A 26,660-nucleotide genomic window follows, 5' to 3' on the forward strand; every position below is an offset into this window, starting at 1 on the left:
AGGCTGTGAGCCAACATCTTGCTTTGTATTGTAGAGGTGATGAGAACATATTTTCATTGCTAGAAAAAAATTAAGCTATACAGACAGAAATGGGACATGGGAGCCAAATTCCACAAGAACACCCTTAAGTTTAAAGATTTTTCCCCATCTCTTGACAATATTTAGAAAACCAAAGGCCATAAACTTTTAAAAGGAATCTTGGATAGCTTACAGACATAGTAAGGTCACCAAAACACTTAGCAGATATGGAATTTTTATAAAAGTATTTAAATTGATTAATATTATTCTCAGAAGTAGCATAAACCTAAGAATCAGAAATGCTTACTAAAAGTGAACATATTGTGACTAATTGCCAACTGCTATATAATCAACTCAATTGGCCTAATCCTGCATTTTCAGCGAATAGACAGATCCTGCCCTTATGAAGTGAATCAAATGGTTGGAGATGGCAAATCATCCAATGGGTTATCCTCAGCTGTCTTAATCAGTGTTTTCTAGATTTTTCCAGTTTCTGATACATCTTTGAACTGCCAGATTATGCCTGGTGAGGGTCTATTCTCCTTCTCTCCAGTTGGTTGTAATTATACCATGATCTTTTTATAAGAATATGTACTATGAACACACTATTGGTAGGATATTTGCCTGTTGTTTTTCCAGTAGTCAATATATTCTTGTCCAGCACTGTGGGTCAAAACTGTGCCCCCTGCAATGGCTCCATGGGGTGAGAGCTACAGTCTGCAAGCATTGAATTGGCCATTGAGAGGATCAAACCACTGACTTCTTCATTCTTGTTCCTCTTTGTGGTGGCAGAAGGCCTTCTCTTTCCCTGCACCCAAGTGTGTGCCAGTTTTTGAATTGGGTAGCAGTTTATTGAAAGCCAAAGTTTATCTGTGAGGTTTGCTCAGGCCTTCATTCTGTTCTCAGCCTTTGCATTCTGTCTGAGGATACCTCCTATCCCCCTCCAGCTGACAGTGCAGTTGCTAGCTGTGTGTGGGCAAGCCTCCGGGCAGCTCCTGGGCCAAAGAGGAATGACTAACCACCCAGGTTACATGCAGAATTTTTCAGGAACATGTCTATCAACACAAGCCATCAGCTAAGAAGAATGTTTCCTTGGTCCTTGGGTGCTTTTCCATTTGCTGTCTACTGGTTGACAGTCAATCCATAATCCAAAGTTCAACTCCTATACCGCCACCCCCTTCTTGCCCCAGTCAGAGTGGATGGAGAATGTTCCCACGACTTAAACCACTGTGTATTATATCTGACCAAAAGAGTTTACTGTTCTTTTCTCTCTACTTCACCATCAGGCAGGAACAATTTTCATTGATCTTTGTATATCCTACCCTCAATTCCACTGCAAATCACAACTTCAAGCCCAAAGTAGAAGATCAACAAATGCTGAATTGAATTCAGTTAATTGAAGACAGGAATGTTCACTGACACTATTAATACTTCTGATATTATCCTGTCTCCCTGGGGACTCATAACTGGGGAGAGGGGTTGCCAAGTACAGTCAGAATTGGCTGGAGAGTTTTTTCAAACTACACAGGCTGATAGTGTGGATTGTTCTGCTACTCAGGACATTCTGAAATTATCCTTGCCCATTCCTCGCCAGCCCTCGTCCTGGTTGAGAACCTTCAAAGAACCTTTCTGTCTAAGATACACCATTCAGCACTTTCTATTTACTCGTATTCATTTTAATGAAAACCTCATAAAACTAGCCATGGATGTGTTTTCATCATATTCGAAGTTTAATTGACTGATAGCTTGGGCACGATGGAAATGCTTAGATAGATTATCTTAAGTTACATTTAAACAAAACTATTTACAAAAAATCTACTTCTTGGATGGGCTATTTTTAATGCTTCCTAAACAAGTTATTGTAGGTGGGCCAATTTTCCCTCTTTGCTTGTCATTTTAGAAACCCATTTGGACATGTTCTATCCCTGATCTAACTGTCTCAGCCCACTGGCTACAGAGTAGGACGTTCTTGTTTGAAAGGGTCAAAAGATTCAGAATCTGACATCCAAAATATGTGCTCTTTTCCCTTTTTTTTTTTTCTGGAGTCAAAACCCCTGAAGTATAAATCCTTTTTAAATGAAGAAAACAGTGCCAAAAGGAATGAAACATTTTTGGTCCTTCTCCAAAACAGAGAGATAGCGCTGAAACAGGAAGTGGATGATTTAAATATCTACTCGGCATCTTGGCAACATATTTATGTTTAAGGGACTTAAGGTTAAAAGGTTTTAGTCTGGCCTGGGAACACTCTGTCTTCCGCTAGGGTTTGGAGCTTTGGGGAAAACTTTTAAGCACTTATCAAATATTTGCAATTAGCCATTTTTCTGAGACCAGACTGTTACTGGGAATGTCACAGGACGGTGTTCCTGGTAAGTAGCATGCCACCATTACTCTCCTGCTTCTTATGATTATCTCTTTAGCAATCTAGGTTGGTATAGTAGAAAGTTGTTTTATTTTCTATTAAAAAAAAGAATGCAGTCTCTAGTTCTGCTTCTCCCAAATCTGGAACTACACAGAATGACTGAACAAGCAGAATGCAAAATCGGGGCTCAATTACTTGTGTATCCTAGGTGCCACTTAAGGGGTCCATCCTCCAGGACAATTTACCTCACCCCTATCTAAGTTATGTACCTCTCTGCTCTCACAGCACCACCTGTTCATATCACTATCATTTATTTTCTTTTTCTTTCTTTCTTCCTTTCTTTCCTTCCTTCCTTTCTTCTACCTCTCTTCCATTCCTCTTTTTTCCCCATTCTTTCAGGTAGTGCCTTGTAGACCATTTGTTGAACTTTGGATTTTATTCTGTATAAAACAGGAAGCAATTAGAAAGGTGTAATCAAAGGAGTGATGTGAACTGACTTAGAGTTTACATCTGAATCCTGTGTTGAGAACAGAATGTTATGGGGAGAGTGGGGCAGTGGGGAAGCTGATGTAGCTGAAAGATAATGATGGCTTGAGCTAGAGTGGCAGTGATGGAGATAGTGAAAAGTGATCAGCTTCTAGATATTTATTTTGAACGTAGAGCCATCAGGATTTGCTAATGAATTTGAGAGTGAAAGAGAAACAGGCAGTGGTATTCTGGAGCCAGCTCATTAGAGCTCATGAGAACCAATGCTAAATTTTTAGGAGTTTTGTAAGACAGTTATTAAATACAAGCCATATAACAAATTAATTATATAAACTTCTAATTAAATGTTATATTAAAATAAAAGTAATGAATACTAAAAAACTCATCATTTCCTAATTATCTTATTACATTTTACAATTACCTATGCTCTTTTTTATATCTTTCGTGTCTATATGGTGGAAATACTACATAATGGAGAACCACTATACATCTCCTACCAACTTAGTATTCAGTGATGTGACATTTGTAGCTAGAAATGGATAATGATGGGAGTATTTATACAGAGAAGTTGGACCTTCCTCTACCTCCCACCCTTCAGAGCTGAGAACCTGCTGTTACACGTTTACCAGCAAATCACTGGAGAAAAGGAGTCAAAATGAGCTTAAGGTTTTTGGTTTAAGAAACTGGAAGAATGGAATTTCATTTACCAAGTTCAGGAAAGATGTAGAAGGAGTTGTGAGGGTGGAAATCAGTAGTTCGGTTTTGAACATTTTGAATTTGACATAACAGTTATGCATCTGATTGGAACTGTTAAATAAGCAGTTGGATATACAAGTCTGGGGTTCAGGGAGGAGGTCCTGGGTGAAGATATGTATGTGAGAGTCATCAGCATTTGCATGATATTTAATGCCAAGAAGCAAGATGAGATCAAGGCAATGAGTTAGATAGAGGAACACAGTCTTAGGACAATTTCTGGGGTCCTCCGACAATTAAAGATCAGAGTGAAGACCAGGAGCCATCCCAGGAGAATAAGAAGAATGGCTAGTGGGAGTAGAAAGAGAACCAGGAGGGTGTGATGTGCTAGAAGCCAAGTGAAGAAAGAACTTCCAAAGGGAGGAAGTGATTGTGTCAAATGCTAATAGGCTAAGTAAGACAATGACTGAGAACTGATCAATGAATTTAGTAATGTAGAAGTATTGATGACCCTGAAAAAAAAAAATGCAGAAAAAGTCTGATCAGCATGGATTCAAGAGAGGATGGGAGGAAAAGAAGTAGGAACAGTGAGCAGAGGCAACTCTTTTCAGAATTTTTGTTGAAAGAGGAGCAGAGGATTGGAATAGTTACTGAAGAGACATGTGAGTTTAATAAAGATTCTCTTTTCTTAATTTAAGATGAGATATATTTAAGCATGTTTGATGATGGAAATAATCCAGTGGAGAAAGAAATATTGATGATGCAGAAGAGAAGTAACAGTTGCTAGAAAAATGCTCTTGGGTAGGTGAAAAAAGGTGGAACCCAGAGTGCAAGTGGAAGATTTGGCCTTAGATAGGAACATGGACAAATAAGGCATCATTGCAGGAGGAAAGGCAGACTATCTGGATTCAGCTATAGGTAGATTGGGAAATATGGTGGTGGGAGCCTGGGAAGTTTCCATCTGATTACCTCCATTTTTTCAGTGAAATAGGAAGCAAGTTTATCAGCTAAGCATTAGAAAGGAAGAGGAGATTTGAGGGGTTTTAATAGAAGAGAGGATGTTTAGACTTGGGAAACATAGTAGAACTGCCAGGTAGCACTAAGGATCCACTCAACATTAGTAATAATCAATTTTAAGTAAAGCCAGTCAGCTTAGCTGTGAGTTTCCTCCAGCTGGGTTCAGCTGCCTGCCTGCAAATGGAAAGTAGTGTTTAGAGTGATGAATCAGGGGGTGTCACCTGTGAAAGGAGGTGGGAGACTGAGATATGTTGGAGCAAAAGACCATTGGAGGAAAGGAGCACAAGGAACTAAGAGGCCAGGGTATTAGAAGGATCACATACATGAAATTTGAAATTTCTGAGAATTATGGCAGGCATAGTATTGAAAAGAGTTACAACCAGGAGCTAAAATCTTCTAGAAATAGAGGGGAGTAATGCAGGAATCAGTAGATGACTGCAACAAGGAGGGGTAGTGGGTAGTATTTTTAGGGGGAAACGAGGCAAAAATGGCAAAGAGGAGTAAGGAGGACACCTCCTCCACCTCCAGGCTCTGTGATACGAGGGTATGGATGTCAGAAGGACTGTAAATTGTAAGGGGATATATGAAGCATGAAGTTGGAGGGAATAATCAAAGAGTTTTCAATATAGAGTCTTGGTTGATGACTGATCCTGAGTTCTAGAGAAATCAGGTAGGGGGATGATAGGGGATCAGAACAGGAGATGTACAGAGCCAGTTGGGCATGGAATATGGGTAATGTAGGAGGATCTGAAAGTCTTGGGAGCCTTGAAGAATGTAGGGCACGATACAATCAGTCCTGATGGTCTCACATGCAGACTATAATAGTAAGTCTGGGACTGTTGCTGAGGAGGGAGGGGTTTCTTTCCAGGAACATGCAGAATTCTGGGGCTTCTTTTTCAATCCTACTGAGAGTTCAGTGGAGGCTTGTGGAGGGGTTGTTTACTAGGGGCACATAAAGCTCTAGAGACCACGTTTACGCCTGCATAATACCTGTTCCTTCTTTTCAGCCCTTAGCTCACCAAGGTTTAATAACATGTTTACTTCACAGTCTTCTGCAAACTTGAACTTCACCTTGCTTATGTCTGTGTTCCTAGTCCTAGCATTCTCCTGTAATAAGCTCAGGAATATGAACAAATGAATGAATGAATGAGGGTTTGAGTGAATGATAATTCTTTAAAGATTTAGCATTGGAAAAAATAAACAAGCAAACAAAGTGAGAAGCAGCTTCTGCTCCCACCCAAGATCTTTCCTCAACTGACTTCTCCCTCCTGAGTCTTGAACTCACTAGACTCTTGACTCTCACTTGCAATCTTAGCCCAGCCCTTCATGCTCCGTCTTTCTGATTGGACTTTATCATCATCTATAACTGGGTATAACTCCAGTACATGAGTAGAGTGACCAAGCCCCAACTCTCCTGACTCACCTCACTGCTTGCCAAATTCTGAGAGAGCACTTTGACTGAGCACAAGTTTTGACCCTTCACTGGTGTGTATAGGATGACCTGGTAAGACACCTGGTCTAACTTTAGTGGCCCTCAAAACCAGTATCCAGCTGCATCCCCTCAACCTGAAGCAATCATTATTCATGATTGCTCTTGGTCCTTTAGTATACTTAGTTAATGGTGCCATCTTGTTTTGTAAGGAAATGGTTATTCTAATCAGCTTCAGGAGGCTTCAGCTTGAGACCTCTTTAGGGAATAAGATGGGTGGGTTAGGGAATTTGATGTGTCTGAGATTTACTTATAAAATTTAAAATCTACATTTAGAATTGTCTGTCTTTCTAAGAATGATATTTATTTTCAATTAACCATATTTCTTGTCACACTGTGGTGAGCCCTAAGAAGATTATAGAGAAGGGTAAAGTCAGGGACTTTGAGATTGTTAGAACCTGGGTAAAAGCTAAATGATCACACGTAAAACCACAGAGAACAGGATAAAATGGTATGTAGTTAAATGATAGAAAGTAGAGGTCAGACCCCAGCCAGAGAAGGAGAGGTTAAATGGAAGTCGTAATGATCTAGTAAGATTTCTTGGAGGAGATGGGGTTTCAACTGGGCCTTGAAGATTAAGTAGGATTAAGACAGAGAAAAAAATATGTCATATGGAGGTATTTATATTAAGATGCAACAATACAGGCATTATTGTAAGACTTCATGGAGAATTTACTGACCTGATGATAGTGGGCAGTGAATGTATAGGAATAATGAAAGGTAAAGTTGAGTCCACAGCAGTGGCTATGAAATGGCCTCTCGGCTCTTCTACTGTTGGGAGTGTAATTGCCCGATGCCTCAGCAGCTGCACTTTAAAATCTGTGTTCTCACTGAAGCCACAGTTCCCATGGAGCTTGACAGGGATATTAAAGTAGGCTTGTTCCTGGGAGATGTGGGACTCCTCTGACGGACAACTTTGTTTTGAGGATTCCCCTGGGTCTTGCCTGACTTTCTGAGAACTGCGCTCTAGTATAAAACTCTTCTTACCTACCTACCTGCCTTCTCTCCCTCCTTCAAGAAGGTCAGCCCTGCATTCCACTCTGTGGTTCTCCTAGCTTCTCCTGGCTCTTCATGATCACCAGCAGTGTTCCTCAAGTCAGCTGCTGTGATATCTTCACCAGCTCCTTCAGGGTCATCAGTGTTGTATCCTAATCATTGGTTTGGAGGGGTGACCCTCACCATTTTTTATGGTTTTTAAGGTTGAGGGAATGTTTAGGGCTATGAGATCCCAGTCCAGGGTTTTACTTTAGCTTCTAGAAGCTGACAGGGTCTAGGGTTTTGACTAGGCTGAACAACTTCAGTGAACTAGTTGGACTGAGAAATCTGGTGTTTGGGGCTTCGCTGGTGGTGCAGTGGTTAAGAATCCACCTGTCAATCCAGGGGACACAGGTTTGAGCCCTGGTCCAGGAAGATCCCATATACCGCGGAGCAACTAAGCCTGTGCGCCACAAGTACTGAGCCTGAGCTCTAGAGCCTGTGAGCCACAACTACTGAAGCCCGCGCGCCTAGAGTCCATGCTCCACAACAAGAGAAGCCACTGCAATGAGAAGCCCGTCCACCGCAAGGAAGAGTAGCCCCCTTTCGCCGCAACTAGAGAAAGCCCACGCGCAGAAACGAAGACCCAATGCAGCCAAAAATAAATAAATTAATTAATTTCTCAAAAAATTTATATCATGTTTAAGAAAAAGAGAAATCTGGTGTTTGAACCAAATGCGTAGAAAGAATGAAAGTAGAGATAGAATACTTAATATGATTAACTTATGACATTCTCAAAAGAACTTTTTATCAAATAAAACATTTAAAAACTATCTTTCCTCTAAAAAACAAAGTCTATTAATATTTTTTTAAACCTCTCTAATTGGAGTATATTCCTTCTGCGAAATGTCAGTTGCTTAGCTTAAGAATCTGCCTTTTAATTGTAGTTGTGCTAACCAGGGTCATTCAGCTGTGAATTCATCGAGTCTTCTCTTGACCAGATCTAGAATACTAGTTTTGACTAGTGCTGTCCTGTTTTCTCCCAGCCTAGCTAAGGGTTTGATCATTTCGTTCAGATAGATAATTTCCTTCCAGTGACAATCTTCCTTCAGTCCTAACATTTTATTTTTCTGGAAAAGTGCAAAAGCGTATATGCACAAACATAAACTATAGAGTTTTAAAGTAAAACAAAATGTTCTCTCAAGTCCGATGTAGCAGCATCTGGTTATATGTGTACGTCAGATCTGCAGTTGTGTTCCCAGCACAGCTAGATGAGGCTGAGGACCAGGAGGATCCTGCCATCGCCTTCGGTCTAAGAGCCTCACCGTTTCTCGCAGTTAACAACCATTTATTGAAGGAAATTACTGGAGTTCCTGCATTTTCCACTTGGTAGTTTTCATATGCTAGGGAAAGTGGAACTTGATTAATTATGTTTAGTTTGCATTTGAAAAGCTACTCCAAAATATTTAAAACCGTTTAGGATGTCATTCTTAGATCACGTGTATATTTGCAGCAACAAAACCATTCCTGAACTCTCTGTTCAGCCAGTTTAAGCTAGCTGTGGGCTGTTTTGTATATACAACATCAATGAGTTTGGAAGATTTATGTTTATGTTGCTGCTTTGACTGAACTGGCATTTCGGAGGATTTTTGGAGTCTCCAAATGAATGGGTAAAATTTAGAGAGTAAGGACACTTTGAAATGAACTGTGCAGTCATATGATCAATGTTTTCCACCAAATACAGGAGAATATAATTCCAGTGGTTCCAATGCAAGTCACGTTTCATTGACAATCCCATGGCTTTAGTAGGTGAGGTTTTGCTGGGTCAGAAGGTAGAACAATGAACTTAAGTTTCCTTACACTTCCCTGATGAAATCTGTTTTCTTCCTGGCTTTAAAATTAGTCATTTACATTTTGTTTTGAAAGAGTGGATGTTAGAGGAGTAGAAACAGGATTCAACAAGTTGGATTATTTGTTGTAGAGAATGTTAATGTTATAACCAGAGCAATGAAGTGCTGTTTACACTTGCTAGGAAATTGTGATTGTTTCAGTTTTATTTTTATTTTCATTTTTTGTCACTAGTCTTATGTAGGGTCAAAATTGTCAAGAGTGTACCTTTAGAAGAGTACAAGGTAGACAAGTTAGCTGGAGGACTTCTACAGGACTATGTCAAAGGAAGGGTTCCATTTAACAAACAGTTGTTGTCTCAACAGACACTTACCTGGCTAGAAAGGACAATTTTCTTTGTTTGCTCTTTTTGACCGCTGACATTTATTTTCATTTTTTAACTTTCTATTTTGAGATAATTATAGACTAGCAGGAAGTTACAAAAATAGTGCAGGGAGGTCCTAAGAACCCTTCACTCAGTTTTCCCCAGAGGTAACATCTTACATAACTACAGTATAATATCGAAATCCAGGAAATCCACATTGGTACAATCCACAAACTTTATTCACGTAGGAAGGACTTTTTAAAACAAGAAATAATTCCGAACAACCACAGTCTTCCTCTAGAACCTGACCTTCTTACTGGGAAGTACCTGAGTGTTGTTTATTGAGCACTTCTCCACACTTTTCAGGGCAAACTCACCTGGAACTGAGCCTTTTTTTTTTTTTTAAATAAATACATTTATTTATTTATTTATTTTTGGCTGTGTTGGGTCTTTGTTGCTGTGCACAGGCTTTCTCTAGTTGCGGCGAGCGGGAGCTACTCTTCGTTGCAGTGCACGGGCTTCTCATTGTGGTGGCTTCTCTTGTTGCGGGAGCACGGCCTCTAGGCATGAGGGCTTCAGTAGTTGTGGCTCATGGTCTCTAGAGTGCAGGCTCAGTAGTTGTGGGGCACGGGCTTAGTTGCTCTGCAGCATGTGGGATCTTCCCAGACCAGGGCTCAAACCCATATCCCCTGCATTGGCAGGCGGATTGTTAACCACTGTACCACCAGGGAAGTCCAAACTGAGCTGTTTTTAAAAATTACATTTCTTCTAAAAGATTATCTTCATGAAGTCCAACCTGTTAAGGACAGAACAAAGTTATTGTTTCATTTTATGAAGTATACAAAAACTAAATGGTAAAACCATATGGGAAGGCAGAAATCAGTTGGCACAAATTATTTAGAAAGCTGAGTGAGGCAGGAGTTCTCTTACTCGTTTCATTATTTAAGAGGCCTTTTAAGACAGAAGATGCTGTTTTTTATTTCCTCATGTAAGATTTGCCTGAAAAGTCACAGGTATGTGGCAGCAAGACTAGAATTTTCAAACAATGTTTTTCCTCAGAGTAACCTTCAACCCATTGAGTTATAACCTCATCTGAATGAAACCACGGGAGTTTTCCCTTTTCCCCTTTTTCCTGGTTAACTGTTTTCAAGTTGTACATACATGGATCACAGTTCTTGTAGAAGGAGGCAAGACACACACACACACACTCACATGAGTTGTTTTGCTTTGTTTTCTTCTCATGGTGTACTTATGCTATTTTGAGTGTAAAGACCAAAATATTCTTTTTTAAAAAATTTATTTATTTCTTTATTTTTGGCTTCTTTGGGTCTTCCTTGCTGCGCGTGGGCTTTCTCTAGTTGCGGCGAGCGGGGGCTACTCTTCGTTGCGGTGCGTGGGCTTCTCATCGCGGTGGCTTCTCTTGTTGTGGAGCATGGGCTCTAGGCCCCCGGGCTTTGGTAGTTGTGGTGCGTGGGCTCAGTAGTTGTGGCTTGAGGGCTCTAGAGCGCAGGCTCAGTAGTTGTGGCCCACGGGCTTAGTTGCTCTGTGGCATGTGGGATCTTCCCGGATCAGGGCTCGAACCTGTGTCCCCTGCATTGGCAGGCGGATTCTTAACCACTGCCCCACCAGGGAAGTCCCAAGACCAAAATATTCTGAGGTGAAAACAACGCTTTACTTTCCAAAATTTATATTTTATTAGCAACAAGAAATTATTGAGATATAAGTGACCTACAACTCTGTATAAGTTTAAGGCGTACAGCACGATGGTTTCATTTACATACGTATATTGTGAAATGATTACCACAGTAGGTTCAGCTAACATCCATCTTCTCTTATAGATACAATAAAAAGAAAAGAAAGAAGAAAAGAATAAAGGGAAAAAAATTTTCTCCTTGTGATGAGAACTTACAGGATTTACTCTCTTAACCTCCCTATATATCATACAGCAGCATTAGCTATGTTATATCCCTAGTATTTACTCATCTTACAACTGGAAGATAAGTAAATACTTATATTACTTATAAGTATTACTTATAATTATAAGTATATTACTTATAATTAGCAATGAATTTAGCTTTGTGGGATAAGGATGGGACACCATAAATGTGGAAGTACTACCTTAAGGTTAATAGTAAACCTGATACTGTCTAGAATAGATCCAAGACTGATCTGAAGTTTCAACTAGAATTTCATCCAGCATACTTTCTGCTTCTTAGGTCTTAATGCTGGTTGATAAAAGGAAAAGTAAACTGCTTTCTGATAACTAATTATCACAGAAGGCTTTCTACTCAAAACGTAGATACGTTTTATTCTTGGGTTCCTCTGTTTTTGAAGGAGTCAATGTTTATTGGAGGGAGGTTTATATCAATTATCTAATCAGAAGCAGACCCCAGACTCTGCCAGAGATATTTTGGAATGTATGGTCTACTTCAAAGGAAGGTTCCATGTCTCTGTACCCAGATGAACCCAGTTTTTCATAGTGAAGAGCAAAGTAATTAGATTTTTGTTTTTCAGAGCAAAAATTATTTTTAGGCTGAATCTAATGGGTCATATTTCTCCACTCAGTAAATCTTGCAATTATCACTCCTCTCTGGAAAATGTAACTGAATGACCCACCGCTGTGCCAGAGCTTCTGTGGGTTACCACAGAAGCAGGTCAGATCACAGCCATGCTCCAGGAGGCTGCTGGATGCAACGTGAAGTTGGTGTCTGTGACACACTCCAAGATCGAAACCAAGCAGTCAACCAGTGGCAGTAGTCCACATGCCAACATTTTTGTTTATTTGTAATGGAAAACTTTAGGAGGGAAAAACAGGAGACAGGGTGCCAGAGGTATGTGGTAGAGATTTCTATCATGTTCAATCACTGAGGAAAATCTGAACTGGCCACTCTAAAGAGGGCCTTTCTTTGAAAGGAAAGGCAGTAAATCCAGATCCAAATCCTAGACAAATGTCTTCTACTCCTCTCCTCTGTGAGCTCTCCTGATGCTGCTAAAAGAAAGAGGAACTGAGGACAAGGAATCTGACCAGGGCGAGGAGTGACCCCAGATGAGGCCCAGGATAAAGAAGCAAGGGCCTAGCATGGAGAACACATTTGAGGCATAAATGGCTCTCTCTGGGAAATTAAGGAGGATTCTCCACGCCGTTCTATGCCCTCTCACTCCACTACCTTAAGTCTCAGCTTGGATGTCACTTCCTCAGGAAAGCTTAACAGATTCAAGTTTGGCTAATAACCTCTTTCTGTGCTATGACAATGCCCGATTCTTTCTCTAGAGCAAGATTATCACACTGCATTGTGATATTTGATTTTCATGTCCCTACTAGACTGCAAACTTAATAGGACGGGGACAATGTCTCTCATGTTTATAATTTTATTCTCTTTGCTTAACACTGTGTCTAGCACATAGTGAATCCTATAAATGTGTTGTTTTGAGCTGGTGTCATGAGGCCCAAATGACATCCACACCCTTAGTGTTTGGGATACTACAGATTGCTTAACAAAAGTGTTTATCTTCAGAACCTCAACCCAGCCCAACAGTGTTGAAATCATCTCTGTCAAGTTTTGTAAAATTCAGTTAACAGCTAAGAAGCTATTGTGTAGAATCATTGTAGAACCCCACAATGACTACACATAAAACACATGCTTTTAAAGAAAAGATTAAGATAGCCATGAAAATATACCCTAAAAGAGAACAGGAACTGAAATAATGGATCTAGTGAAAATCAGACATGGTCTTATAATTTTGTTAATGTGCTTATGTTTCACCCTTCTACTCAGTTCAGTTTGATTTTCATGAGAATTTGGATCTAAAAAGGGAATTTTGAGTCCATGTCTGTATATGTGGTAACCAGAAACTTCTAAGGCATAGTCTAAGTGTAACTTCAGTTCATACTGATAAGGGTGGTCTGTCTACACTATAGAAAGGTTAAACTGACTGATCTGATGATTTCAACACTGTGCAGATGGACAGTAATCTGAAAGCTATGAATAGAGCTGCCCTTTTAGCCATTTTACTCCCAAGTCTGTTGGTTTCCACAGGAAAATATTCAGTTCTGTTTTTTTTTTTTTTTTTTTTTGGGCTGTGTTGGGTCTTCATTGCTGCCTGCAGGCTCTCTCTAGTTTTAGCGAGTGTGGGTGTGTGGGCTTCTCATTGCGGTGGCTTCTCTTGCTGCGGAGCACGGGCTCTAGGCACGCAGGCTTCAGTAGTTGTGGCACGTGGGCTCAGTAGTTGTGGTGCACAGGCTTAGTTGCTCCGTGGCATGTGGGATCTTCCGGACCAGGGCTCGAACCTGTGTCCCCTGCATTGGCAGGCGGATTCTTAACCACTGCGCCACCAGGGAAGTCCTCAGTTCTGTTTTTGCAAAGAAGAGCAATAAAATCTAGGAGAAATCTGTCACAGGTAAAAATAGGTTGAGCACATTTAATCTTCCAGATAAAATACTTCTGGGACTAAAAGACTGCTGAAAGATATATGAAAGTCTAGATGTTGGATGATCCTATTCAGTTACCATTATGGGATATACAGAATATTGGAGGAAATCTTATATAGTACAAAGTATATAGAAAGTAGTGTATAGTATAGAGAAAAATCATCTTCTCAGCTACTGGAAGAAGACTTTTTGACCGTATTATCCATTAGAAATGTTTAGATGATCTGAAGGTCTATCTTGCACCTTTAGTGATTAATATAATTTAAAATGAGATTCTCTGTAAACACTAGATGTCCACAGTTGCCCAATTAAAAAAAAAATCTATGTGTTACTTTGCAACATTGGCCAAATATTTTTTTCCTGGAAGGTGGGGTAAGAAGAAGCAGGGGGTGGTGGAGAACTATAGAAGTTTTGACTTTAAAATATATGTGAGCGTACCCATTATTTTGAAAGATTTAAAAGAAGACTAATAATGTAACATGTTGTTTTACATTAATCTTAGACTACATTTATAATTAATTTAAATATAAAACTAAGGCTAAACAACTGTCAGTATTATGGTTAAAAATTATACCTTAACAACTAAAAATAATAATGATATTATTTTAAAATGGGGAAAGGAGGGACTGTTAAAAAAAGTGTTAAGTGTACAAATTTCCCTGTGTCTTATAGTAGAGAGTCAGGTAATGTCTAAAGATAACATCTGTAGTTCAAACAACAACAATTATAACCCCAGTCTGTCTTCTATCCATCCATCCATCCATCCATCCATCATTTCCTTGTTTCCTTCAAAGATTTAGCAAATAATTCTTATAAAAATGGGTAAACTACAGCACACCAAATTCTCCTATTGGCCAGACACTTATATTATAGGGGAAAGTCCTAAACTATTAACAAAACAGTTAAGACTAAAATCACAAAACAACTGACAACTTTGTGACTTTTCACCAAATTCTTGCTCAAGATGGCGCCCATCCTTGGGCAACTCTGTATTATTTTAGATAGAGTACTGCTTGCCAAGTTGAAGTTATACTTTGAAGGGAAATCAGAAATGTTCATTTTTAGAATTTTCTGTTTAATGAGATGCCAATAGCTATCTTTTACTATGCTAATGTCTGGGCCCAAAATGAGGTTTGCCAGGTATGTGGGAAAATGTTATACCTCCTTGTTTTGTTCTGACAATTTGTCTGGTGAATGACAATGAGTAAATGGAATGAAGAGAGACTTTCTAGAATTTCTAGAATCACGTGTCTAAACAAGACATGAGTTTGATCAGTTCACTTGTCAAACTTGTTCCCCAGCATGGTACAAACAAGACATTTAGTAGACTGATGGAGATTTTATTCTTCAGTTGAATGTCATAATGTGGTGATTTTCATAAGAAATTTGACAAAATTTAATGTTACCATTTTTTAAAAGAAAAATACTAACTAGCATACACTTGGAATGTTGTAGGTGTTTGATAATTGTCATATGAATGAAAGCTAACACTATAAATAATTTATGACATTGATACCTCCTTGTATAAAAGTATTTCAAATTTCTAAAACAGGGCCTCTTACCATCACTTTTTCAAACTTCCTCCCCAGACCTTAAAGCAACTTGTGCTACTTCATTTGAAGAGAATTAGGTATGTTTTATTGCATTTTTTGTACTCAGCTTTCTATTTTGTGATACAGTTGGTCGCGTCTATCTCCCTGACAAGGTTGTAAGTACTTTGAAGGCAAAAACTATGCTTTAATTTACCTTTGTTTCCCTCCCTCTCCACTGTGACTAGTACAGTACTTTACACATGGAAGCTCTGGACTCAGGTCAATAATTGTTGAGTTGCCTTGAGATGAAATTGTCGGGTAGTTTCATAGAAAACTTCCTATGTAGTAGGCTTGTGATAAGGATCAAATGTGATCATGACAGTGAAAGTTTTGACACTATGAAGTTTTAAACTGGTGTTAGTGGTTATTATCGCACCCATCCGTAGGTTGGAAATTTTAACTCAGAGCCCTTAAGCAAAAATTCTAGAGTCTCCATTTATCTCATTTACCCATTATCTTTCACCAAATAAACTAATCTCCTCTGTGGATCATCCTACCCACCGCAACTGTCTCCTCATCTATGTTCCTTGAAATGCCAGAGTTGCTGAAGGCTTGGGGAAATTTTATTTTTCACATTATCCTCCTATGTATACACTGACATAATCTCAAAAGAAAAATTTGCATAATTTTTACATAAAAGGTGTTTGTGAGGACAAAATCAAACAAGTAACTAAGGCCTTAAGCACTCAATAGAATGAATACAGTACCTAGATATTTGCACGTTTCACTGTTTACAGGGCAGCAAACATCTGCATGAAAAGTAAAAAATTCAGCCCCTTAGATAACTGATTCCAAATTGCCAAACATTAGGTATCTTGTCATCCACATCTGGTTGATAGAATGTGAATTTTTCCCCTTTTTTTTTACCAGAAGGCTTCAGCCTTAGATAAAGCATGGACTTTTCCACTTTTTACATGGTACTTGGTGTTGTAGAATTCAGCTTTTGTGCTGTTCTTTTTTCCCTTTCTTGCTATTGCCTGGATCTCATTAGAAACCATTAGTGATGTAATACTAAACCTATGGAATCTTAAACATGCTTTTAAAATCCTGTGGAATAAAGATGTCTCCTACCAAACCAAAAATGCAGTGGGAATAGACAAAGTTACATTTCTTTAAGAAAAAATGACTCATTTCATAGTTTCCAAACTGTTTTGACTGAAGCTTCTCAAAATAAACTTTCTGCAATATGCAGCCTTTGATGTCTGACTTTGAAAAAAAAAAATCATTTCTCAAAGATACAGTTCAATCCTTTTTGGGTGTTCATGTATTTTTGCAGATTAACCTACTTTTATTTCAACCAGTGAATGACACAATATTAAATAGCCATCAGAATAAAAATGAAAAGTATGTTTGAAGTGGTCTTAACTCCTACATAAACCAAATATAAAGAACATGCCATATGATTTTTTAAATTACCACAAAAATAGAATTTCCAGAACATTACCAGAAAGGGGATTTGGTCCATTAAGAATAACAAAACAGTTTAGATGTCATGAAAGTGGAAGATTAGGAGTGCAGTTAAGCTTAGTAATGATATTTTTGATTCATATGCTATTTCCTAGGCTAGGCAACATTTTTAATTTTTCACAGTCCTGAACTTTAATCCTTGAAGGGTAATTCAAGTTTCAGAGCTTACATGCTGCAATTTGTTTGGGGTGGCAAATTGCCATTGACTTGCCTCCGAGTTCTTTTGTACTCTTCCAGCTGGGGGACTCAAAGGTGGTCATTTATTAAGTACAGGTCTACATATGGCCACTGAAACAACTGGTTTTCAATCAAATCTTTAAAAAAATCCAAACAACCTGTTTTTGTGCCGTTGATCAGATTGATTTAAGACATCAATTGCTTCTGTTCAAACAACAGTGAATGAAATAACTGGGTAACTGAACAACCTTTTCTTTCTTTCCTTCTTGTTTCGAGTGTTTCCCTTTGGAGTGGTAGCAAGAGGCTAGATTAAGATGTGCATTCTAGTTCCAACTCTTCCACCTCTGTCTGATGCTTGGCAGGTTCCTTAACCTCTCAAGCCTGTATTTTCTCTTCTATAAATGGAGAGAAAAAACACTCTCCTCATGGGTTTGTTTGAAACATTAAAAAAGAGATGCGTGGCATTTGACACACACTTAGTATATAATAAATATAAATTTCTTCCCAGTTGTCATTCAGTTGCTCACATGGAGTCTTCTGCTTTTTCCATTTTCCATCGTAATGATAACTTCTCAACAAAAAAATGAAGAGACTATTTGATATACAAGTCATTAGACTATTATAAGTATTAGAATCTAAGATATATCTCACTTAGTCAGATTTGAATTCTAGAGCCCAGTGTCTCTGATGATGGCAAGAAGGGACCATTGTGGGAATTTATACCTTGAAACTTTTAAAACCTCTAGAACTTAATGTTATCTTAAAGCCTTCTTTTCTTTTCCTTTCCTTCAGAGGCCCTTTTAAATCTATTATCCGATAATGTCTCTAAACTCTTCTTGAACCTATATTCCCAGTACCAGCACTGCACATAATGTTTTCCAAGTGTTTACTACCCATAATGTGAAGAGATTCTTCTATTATTTGGCCTGAAACTGTCATTTCAAAGCATCAAGATTGAGATAAAGCAGGGATTGGGAGATGGGAAAAGGGCAAGGCAAGTAACATTTGTAAGATGAGAGCAAAGTTGAATAGAAAATGAATGGGGTCGGGACTTCCCTGGTGGTGCAGTGGTTAAGAATCCTCCTGCCAATGCAGGGGACACGGTTCAAGCCCTGGTCCAGGAAGATCCCACATGCTGCAGAGCAACTAGGCCTGTGTGCCACAACTGCTGAGCCTGCACTCTAGAGCCCACGAGCCACAACTACTGAGCCTGTGTGCCGCAACTACTGAAGCCCATGTGCCTAGAGCCCGTGCTCCCGCAACAAGAGAAACCACCGCAGTGAGAAGCCTGCGCACCACAACGAAGAGTAGCCCCCGCTCGCCGCAATTAGAGAAAGCCCGCGCACAGCAATGAAGACCCAACGCAGCCAAGAAAGAAAGAAAGAAAGGAAGAAAGAAAGAAAGAAAAAGAAAATGAATGGGGTCATACATTCTGGTAGACTTGGACTTCGATTCCAGCTGTCTCATTCTAGTTCGTAGAGCTGTTAAGAGGATGTTGTGTACCCAGCTAAAGCACATCTGCTTTGCCAAATTTGTTAATGCTACTAGAAAATTAATTTTGGATTTATTCTTTCAAATCATTTATTTTAATGAGTAATTAGGATAGTTCAAGGTCTTTAAATTGCTATAAAATATCTAAGTATTAAAGAGGGAGATAAATTAGTATATTTTTTCTCTGTGTAAGGATAATTTCATAATCTAACTTTCAGATTTGTAGAAGTCTTATAATATGTATATTCCTGTTTTTTTTCCCTGTAGCTTTTACTTATTGCTAACCATTTTTATTGCTGCGGGCACCTGCTATACTACTTTAACACAGTGAGTCTCAAACTTTAGCATTGGAATCATCCGGGGAACTTGTAAAACACAGATTGCCAGGCCCCTTCCCCTGTCTCTAATTCAGTAGTTGTGGGAAGGGGCCCCAAAGTTTCACAATTTCTAATAAATTTCTGTATGACACTGATGCTGCTGGTCTGGGGACTACATCTTGAGGACCACTAGGGTGGTATGATGTTCTAGATAAGCATCAAACCCCAAGAGCTAGGTTTCAAGTTGTGCACAAGTGGTGTAAACCTTCCCATGTCAAAGAAAAGGGAAAGGTGATTGGGAGCATCAAGGTTTTCTACATTGCAGGGCTTCCTCAGGGTGAAATTTCTCATTCGTTCTGAGCTAACCTCTTGCTTTTAGCTGGATTTCAAGAAAAATGTAAGAAGCAGGAAATGAATCTTTATAAGACAGAGGCAGGCCTAAGTTTGCTTAGTGTATAATATGTATATTCTTTCAGAATAATATGGACATTTCTCCTTTAGTGAAGTCAGTTGGAGTTGATTGTTGGTTTGTGAGACTTACAAGATTATATTCAGTTATACAATTAATGCAAAGACCTCTACTTGCAAAATAACCCAAGGTCATTTTATACTTACAACAAAAAATGATCTTGGCCCTTCCTGTAGATTAATCTCCCAAATGATTTATGAGTCATTCATAGCTCAGTACTTAGACCCAGGGGTCAGAGTTAAGTATTGCATCTGAGAGGGGATACCTCTACAGACTAACCAGAGGAGATGAGACATGTTGGGGGAAATAAATGCGTATTTCTCGATTCTTCATTGACTGTCTTTTCCTCCACAGTTTCATTATCACCATTTTAATTCAGGTTTCAAGAATCTCCAAACTTATTTCCATACTAGCTGGTCCCCTCAATCTTCCCAAACTATCATTTGTATAAAAAATCCTAACCCCTACTGTCTACTCCAAAGAATAAAGTGTGAAATGGACATCCAAGGACATAATCAATACAACCCACTTCCCCAAACCCTCCCAGCCAGGCTTTTGAACATGCTCACTCGTGAATTCAACTTGTGTGTTTCTGCTCAAACGGCTTTGCTCTTTCCCTGAGCAAGAGTGAAATGTCCTCACTCCTTTCTTTTGCTAGTTATCTGAATGTTAACTCTTCTCTAAGAGCCATCTTCTCCGTGAAGCCTTTCCTGAGTACTGCAGCCCGTCTCATCCACAGATAGCAGGGCTCCTCCACTCCACCCTTCATCCTTTTACCCTTGAGGAGACTGAGGTCTGCAGAGTTCGTGACTTGCCCAAAGTTACGTGGCTAGTTAGGAGTGTCACCAGAACCTAAAATTGAGGTCTTTTCACATCTAACCAGTACTTTTCATTATGCAGCAACAGTTGTCTGAATTACTTAAACTAATCATGATAACAGACATTTTACTTATAATAGTTTTTGGATTGTTGATTAATTGTTCACAAGTATGTAACCGGCAAACGACAAAGTTCTTCCTGGGTTACTCTTTCTTTTCCAAGTAAAATTATTAGGGCCTCCATCTCCGTATTTCTGGGAATCCCCAAGAAAGAGACAGAGTGGTGGGAATGCCTATGTTTTTCCGTCACCGCCTGCTCCAAATTCCTGTCACCCTCTTACAGCTTTCCATCCCTTCCTGTCTTTCTCGCCTTCACCCTGAGCATGGAAAAATTCCTTTTTTCCTCATTCCTCAAAGCTATGTTGTTTAAAACAGACTCTGATGAATGGTTTCAAGTGGTAGAGGGACCTTACAGTATAGTCCAGACTGGATCACAGTTTAAAATGAAATATTTTAAATCAGAAGTTACATGAGACTGGTATATGAGAAAGAAATCAGCTTTTTAGCTCTTTGCCTTAATTCTCTCCCAAGCGACGTGGGGTTGGAGGTGTTGTTCATCTTTTACAGAAGCAAAGAAAGGTCAAAGTACTTACATAAACAAAACAAAACAGTTTACAAGCAGCTCATGCAGCTCAATATCAAAAAAAAAACAACAACCCAATCCAAAAATGGGCAGAAGATCTAAATAGACATTTCTCCAAAGAAGATATACAGATTGCCAACAAACACATGAAAGAATGCTCAACATCACTAATCATTAGAGAAATGCAAATCAAAACTACAATGAGGTATCACCTCACACGGGTCAGAATGGCCACCATCAAAAAATCTACAAACAATAAATGCTGGAGAGGGTGTGGAGAAAAGGGAACCCTCTTGCACTGTTGGTGGGAATGTAAATTGATACAGCCACTATGGAGAACAGTATGGAGGTTCCTTAAAAAGCTAAAAATAGAACTACCATACGACCCAGCAATCCCACTACTGGGCATATACCCTGAGAAAACCATAATTCAAAAAGAGTCATGTACCACAATATTCATTGCAGCTCTATTTACAATAGCCAGGACATGGAAGCAACCTACGTGTCCATCGACAGAGGAGTGGATAAAGAAGATGTGGCACATATATACAATGAAATATTACTCAGCCATAAAAAGAAACGAAATTGAGTTATTTGTAGTGAGGTGGATGGACCTAGAGTCTATCATACAGAGTGAAGTAAGTCAGAAAGAGAAAAACAAATACAGTATGCTAACACATATATATGGAATCTAAAAAAAAAAAAGTCATGAAGAACCTAGGGGCAAGACGGGAATAAAGACGCAGACCTACTAGAGAATGGACTTGAGGACATGGGGAGAAGGAAGGGTAAGCTGGGACAAAGTGAGAGAGTGGAATGGATATATATACACTACCAAATGTAAAATAGATAGCTAGTGGGAAGCAGCCACATAGCACAAGGAGATCAGCTCTGTGCTTTGTGATCACCTAGAGGGGTGGGATAGGGAGAGTGGGAGGGAGGGAGACACAAGAGAGAAGAGATATGGGGATATATGTATATGTATAGCTAATTCACTTTGTTATAAAGCAGAAACTAACACACCATTGTAAAGCAATTATACTCCAATAAAGATGTTAAAAAAAAAAAAAAAGATTTGTAAGAGGAAAAGGGATGAGAGTGTCCTGTTAGCTGCAGGGTTTTTGTAAAACAAACAAACAAACAAACAAACAAAAAAAACAGTCATCTGCCCTAGGCTTATGCCCCTAGTAACTCTAAGACACAACAAACATTTTGACATTAGTTTTTCTTTAACTTGGTCCAGATTGAATTTTTAGGCAGTGCTCCCTTCCTCAATGACCAAGGCAAATTTCAGGGGTCAGTGGGTATATTTTTCACCTTCAATTTCTGCATACATAGTTAGGAAAATAATCCAGCACTAGTATACAGAATGCAATGAGATTAGGAAGAGGATAGAAGCAGAACATGGGAATTTGCTGACATTTACTGAGTGTTTTCTTCATGTCAGGTGCCATACTACTTCATGGTACCTCATTTAATTCCCACAACAGCCGTGCAAAGTAGACGCTTTCCATTTTAACAGAGAAATTAAACAATCTGCAAAAGTCATCCAGCAAATAAGTGGCAGATCTGAAATTCAGACCCAGATCTGCCTGACTTTATACATTTGCTCACGCCTCAAAACAACTAAAGAAATTGCAGTGCCTGGCCAGATGACAATAGTAACGGTCTAGGCACAAAAGTATATGAACGACAAAAACAATAGTGGGAATGGAAGCAAGGAAGCCCTCATGACTGAAACAGCCCAAGTAGAATCCTCAGATTTGATGACTATTCATTGTATTTGTATTGAGAGAAGGGGTGAAATTTAAGATAATATTGATATCTATATCTGAGTACCAGAAGTAAGAAGAAGCAAGAATGTCAGTCAGAGATGTTATTTGAGGAAGATGTTGGTAAATCCATGATAGGAGATGGTGGAGGTGAATTTTCTTTCATCCTTTTTTCTGTTTGAAGCTACTTGATTTTACGCAAACTCAGAGGACCTCCTGCAGAATCTGAATTGGGTGTTCCCAGTCACTGGGCCTTTATAACCCAAGAAGGGCAACGTGTTCAATATACTATCATCCAGAGCCTTTTGGGGCAGCTTTTTTTCATTCATTTTGCCTGTGAGTGGGCAAAAGGGGCAGGTATCTGATTTTTGTTACTGCATAAAGGTTGTTACAGTTTTGTTGATGTGAATGGATAAGCATTAGCATCTGAACGGCAACTACATGATGTCTAAACAGAGGACTCTGTGGCAATTTTCCTACTAAAAAGTTGTTGAGCTTGGCAATCCTCACTCTGTTCCAGTCAAACATTTTCTTAGCCATATTAGGTTATATGGAAATAAGCCAATATCACAGCTGGTGTATGAGTAGGTTTCTGTACCAAGACAGTTTTCTTGGGAGCCTTTTCTCACTGGTTTAAAAGGAATAGAGACAAATGTGGCTCAGAGTATATTTTCAAATATGACTGGAAAGGAAAATAAAATCTTGCCAATCTCAAAATTATTAGGAATAGCAGTTGAGACCAAAATCAGATTTTTAAGCTGGAAGACTTGGGAAGATTTTGGTATTTATTTGTTTCTTATTGAAAGTCTGTATCAATTTATTAAAAGCCCAACCAAACTTATCACCGATGCAGAGGAGGATATCAGAACAAAATCACATTAGCTATCTCATGATTTTCCACTCTTGCGCTTATTACTCAGTCTCTAGGGTTAGAAATTCAGTTTGGGGCTTCCTTGGTGGCACAGTGGTTAAGAATCTGCCTGCCAATGCAGGTGACAAAGGTTCAATCCCTGGTCTGGGAAGATGCCACATGCCGCGGAGCAACTAAGCCCGTGTGCCACAACTACTGAGCCTGCATGCCACACCTACTGAGCCCATGTGCCACAACTACTGAAGCCCATGCACCTAGAGCCTGTGCTCTGCAACAAGAGAAGCCACTGCAATGAGAAGCCCACGCACCACAATGAAGAGTAGCCCCCGCTTGCCACAACTAGAGAAAGCCCGCGCACAGCAATGAAGACCCAATGCAACCAAAAAATAAATAAATAAATAAATTTATTTTTAAAAAAAGAAAAGAAATTCAGTGTTTGAGTTCTGGACCCACTGCATTACGAGTAATCATAGACATTGGACTTAATTTCATTTTTGTCAAATGGAGATGATATACTCTGTATCTCATAGCGTTCTTATGAGAATCAAATAAGATAATGCATGATTCAGCTATTACGATGGGAAGCATATTTGTGTGCTTTCCATGCTTTCTCTTTCAAACTACTTTTAGAGGAAAGTGGTAGCAGCAAGTTATTTAACTGGTTGCTTTGGTATAGGTATCTGCCTTTCATTCAGAACTTACCATATTCTGCTTGACAGCTAATAAAAATTCACCCATATATTCTTTCATTTATTCAGTTAATTGAGCAGTTAGCCAATGACAAGCTCTTAATGAATATCCTCTCTGAAAATAGGTGATAAACCTGTAAAGTTTCCCTGACTGTCTTGTCACTAGATATTCCTTTGAAATATTTTGACTGTTTCTTGTCCATTTGTTCATTTTATACATATTTGTTGAGTGATTACTATATCTTAGGTAATTGCAAAGTGCTAGGGGATCAGTGGTTTAAAAAATAAAGGCAGGCATGCCTTCATGGAGCTTTCAACCTGGTAGGAAAGACAAACATTAAATAAACAGATATCCAAACATAAATGTCATTACAAATTGTAATTGTACATGAAGATAAATAACAGAGCCATGAAAGAGAATAACACGAAGGAAAAAAATCTTAAAAATCTGTATATCTAATACAATAATTTTAATTTGCTATATCTTGGCAATAAATGGATAGGATACTTAAAGCTTTTAACATGTATCTTGTGCTTGTGCTATAACACAAAAATCAGTGTTTTGTGAGTATTGCAAAACCTTTGACTTCGAGGGTTTAAGGAAAACTAAGGATTATCCAGGTGAGAAATGTGCTGGTATTACTAAGGAAGGGTAGGGGAATCATTTTAGTCTTAGAAAACAGCATGACCCAAGGCTCTATGGCCTGCAAGATTTGGATCCATGCAAGATATTGAAAGAAAGCTAGTGCGACCAGATCACAAAAATTGTGGTACCAGAGGAAACTGGAGATGTATGTTGGGCCAAATCACAAACAAAAGTGTGGGTTGTGATAAATAATTGAATATATAATCTAACTGCACTATGAAGGTATAGAGGTATTTTAAGCAGGGCAGTTATCTGATCAGATTAACGTTTTTAAAAAGATCATGATTTGCAGAAAGCCAGAAGATTCGAATAAAGAGACCAGTAAGGCATCTCCTGAATGGCCCAGATGAGATAAAGTGGCTTGGATTAGAGTGGTAGCAACAATGGTGAAGACGAATGGACTGTTTCTAGTAAATATTCTGGAGGGAGGATCACTAGACTTCGTAATTTATTGCATGGGGAGTGGCGGAGAATAGCTGGTGAGGAAGAAATGTCTGGAGAGGCTCCCAAGTCAGGGCTCAAGCGGCCCAGTGAATGCTGGTGCCATTTTTGAAGATGGGAACAATTCAGGGATTATCGACTATGTTCAATTATATTCTTTTTGCCAAAAGAAAAAGGAGGAGTTCTTGAATATTTTGTGAGTTGTAGAGAGGAAACAAAAGTGTAAAGTATAAACCCCACCTTCAGAGTACTTGCACCCTAAGCATTAAGCCCACTATTGACACTTCCTAACCAGACCTTCTCAAACCACCAGTGGCTCTCCTATGATGCTATGGGTTACCTCACTACTAGGACTTATTCCTTCTCTTCCCTTCCACTGTGTGTATCTACATATAATGTGTTTGTTATAATAGTTTAATTTGCTACACTTTTGAATTATCTCATTTCTCAAGGCCCAAATTGGTTAATCTTGAAAATTAGGTTCTTAAAGACAACTTTTAGGGGGAGTTTTTCTATAATCTTGGCAGTGAATGGATGATACCAGAGACCTTTACAATTTTGTCTTGCTATATTATTTGCTGTAACTCATTTACAAATATTTTGGTGACATTGTAGTTACTGTCCCAACTTCTCCAGTTGGTTATTTGAAAACAAGAATTCACATAAAGAAAATGTGATCAGTTTGATCCCTTGGAATCACCCTCTACATTACTTAGCAGTTAAAAACAAAGTGATCGAGATTTAGGGATAAAGATTTATGTACAAGAATGTCCATTACAGCATTACTTATAATAGCCCAAACTTGAAATATATGTCCAGTGATAGGGGAATGATTATATAAACAATGACATTATTAATCATGTTAAATGAATGGTGTAGGAAAATATGTATAAGTGAAAAAACTGAACACATAACATAATAAATTTGTTTTAAAAATAGGATCATATGTGTTAGTGAAGAAAACCAGAAGGAGATATATTTAAACTTTAAAGTAATCTTAGGGCGGGAGGGATTAAGAGACTTTAAGATTGTTTTCTACATATATTTCTATATTTTCTATAATAGAATGAAATTCATATTTGTATATTCTCCATAATAAGATGTATAACTAATAGCTTTCAGAGATAGGTCTGACTTTACAGATTTAATGATCTGGAACCTTTTGCAATAAAGTAGAATAGAAACAAAAGTAGTCTTGAAAAGCATCAGTATTTCAGCCTGCCAGTAAATAATTGATGAGTACTGCATGAGTTGCTATGGGGATGTAAATGGTATAAAAATGTGATTGCTCACTCAGGGATCTTATGATCAAGTGCCTGCACTCCTGGATTTCCCTCCTTTGGATTCAAATAGCCTGAAAACATAATAAGGACCGTTTTTATTTTCATCTCTGAGCTTTTCCTTTTGAGGCACATCAGGAAATGAAAGGGCTCAGAGAGAGAGAAGAAAAAAAACACTGCCCAAACAACCTAAGTATCTGTGCAGCCTTGATACCATTTAAATTCTGCCTAAATTTAATGTTTTCCTCTCTCACACTTGTAGTATATTTCACATAATGTATTTATAGTTCTATCCAAGATTCTAGGATG

The 26,660-nt window shown here is 38.7% G+C and overlaps 1 protein-coding gene across 8 annotated transcripts in view; it reads left to right on the forward strand.

Annotated features, from left to right (window-relative positions):
* CALD1 (caldesmon 1) overlaps positions 1–26,660 on the forward strand; it is a 178,623-nt gene that overhangs the window by 24,224 nt on the left and 127,739 nt on the right. For 2 of the 8 annotated variants that reach the window (XM_068549484.1, XM_068549482.1), the window contains exon 2: positions 15,268–15,308. The exons of the other annotated variants lie outside the window; for them this stretch is intronic. The gene's annotated coding sequence lies outside the window, so the exon portion shown is untranslated. The remainder of the gene's footprint in view (positions 1–15,267; positions 15,309–26,660) is intronic. 8 annotated transcript variants of the gene reach the window in all.

Source organism: Eschrichtius robustus, chromosome 8 (assembly GCF_028021215.1).
Source record: "Eschrichtius robustus isolate mEscRob2 chromosome 8, mEscRob2.pri, whole genome shotgun sequence".
NCBI lineage: Eukaryota > Metazoa > Chordata > Mammalia > Artiodactyla > Eschrichtiidae > Eschrichtius > Eschrichtius robustus.